Source organism: Solanum tuberosum, unplaced genomic scaffold (genome assembly GCF_000226075.1).
Source record: "Solanum tuberosum cultivar DM 1-3 516 R44 unplaced genomic scaffold, SolTub_3.0 scf00030, whole genome shotgun sequence".
NCBI classification, from domain to species: domain Eukaryota; kingdom Viridiplantae; phylum Streptophyta; class Magnoliopsida; order Solanales; family Solanaceae; genus Solanum; species Solanum tuberosum.
In genome coordinates, this window is record NW_006238956.1 from 1,995,521 (window position 1) to 1,997,288 (window position 1,768).

At 45.4% G+C, this 1,768-nt stretch overlaps 1 pseudogene; it reads right to left on the reverse strand.

Annotated features, from left to right (window-relative positions):
• Positions 1-197: 197 nt before the first annotated feature.
• Positions 198-1,768, reverse strand: part of LOC102594061 (uncharacterized protein K02A2.6-like) — a 5,211-nt pseudogene continuing 3,640 nt past the window's right edge.

A 1,768-nucleotide genomic window follows, 5' to 3' on the forward strand; every position in this document is an offset into this window, starting at 1 on the left:
CTTGGAAATTGAACCGCGGAGAGTGGCAGCATAGGAAGCATAGAATTCCCGCACAATCTCTTCGCTATACGTCCCTGGGTCTCGAGCCATCTAGTCACACTTGTAAAGGTTGAACAGCCGGTGAATGTCCGAAACAGCGTGTAAGCTCCCCGTGAGGACTCTGCGCTCCTCTGTAATTAGTCGGGCCATCTTATGTTTTATTTGTCGTTTACTATCTTGGCATCCCGATAAATTTGCCATTGGCCTTCCACACACCACCTATTTAGCTCGCCGGCTACTGGAGTGGTGTCATCATTCCGTGGTGCAAGTATGGACTCCGAGCTAGTTGCCTCATCAGACGAGGTTGCTTGGTCATTCTCACCAGACCCTGTTGTTGATTTAGCACTGGACCCTGCAGCTTGGGCAGACTCGGATCCTGAAGGATGGGCAGACTCGGAGCCTGAAGCATGGGCAGACTCGGATCCGGACATGGACCCTTCTGAACTGGAAGCATCCCCAGGTGGTGATCCGATCAGTGTGTGCTCCTTATCAAACTGGGAGACAGTGACTACGTCGGGAAGCACCTTTCGGGGGGTGCTTCTGGTGCCTCGAGGTGCAGTTCGTCCTAGTGTTGAGAGGAACATATGCTGGATCTGTGTCAGTGTCTGTGTCCTCATCGATTAATCAGAAACTAGGGGCAACAAATTTTGACTTACCCCGTTTTGAGTAGGTGACCAGCTTCTTGGGTGCCAATCGTAACCTGCGGGAAGTGATATTAGTGCCAAAACTAACAACACACAAATAAAAAAAAACTTTTAGAATTGTAAACGAACAGTGACAAAATCCAAAGAAAATTTCAGATAGATGCTACAGTGGTCATCCACGGAGGAGACCTACGATCCGTAGACTGATCTACGGTCCGTGGATCTCTTCCGTGGATCAAGGTGCCATCAATATAGGTCACTGATGGAAACCACAGATGTGCAGAACGGTCTGTAGATAGATCTACGGACCGTAGTCCACATCCGTGGTTTCACACTTGGTGAAGTTTTTCATGTGCATCCATTCACGAACCTCATCTACGGTCCGTAGATGGATCTACGTTCCGTAGACGGGGTATCGTGGATGCCATCTGTGCCAGGTATCAACCATTTCTTATTTAGGATCATACATTTTTGGCCTTACTTTTCAACATTAACGAAATCTCATCATGCATTTACAACATTAACTTATGCTAGTTCTTCATTCTTAAGATTTCGACTGATTATTTTACCAAACAATTTAGACTAGTTGTGGAACCCTAAGTCGAAACTAATATATAAATTTATGATCACATACAATAAGGCAACACAATCACTATCTATCATTCCAAGGGCATTGTAGTTTTCAAGTTTATCATGCAATTGCATCTAACAATTACCCAAGGTCAAGACCCAACTCCCGAATTTCTATATTCAATCTATGAATCGAAATTCAAAGTGAGGGGAAAGTCTATTACCTTACAAGCAACGAGGAGTGGGGTGATTTCATGACGACACTAAGCTTAGCAAGACCAAGGGATCACCTCTTCGGTACTAACCAAACACCGGACCCTTGGAATATGGAATGAGTTGTATTCGAAATGGAAGGGAATTTGGGGAATTATGGAAGGGATGATAATATGGGGGAGATATGGAGTGATTTAGGGGGGTTATGGGGTGGTTGAAACGGTTTTGGGAGTAATGGAGGAAAGAGGAATGGTTTAGAAACAAATGGGGGTTTTTAAATAGGGGGGTCCGGGTCGGGTCAG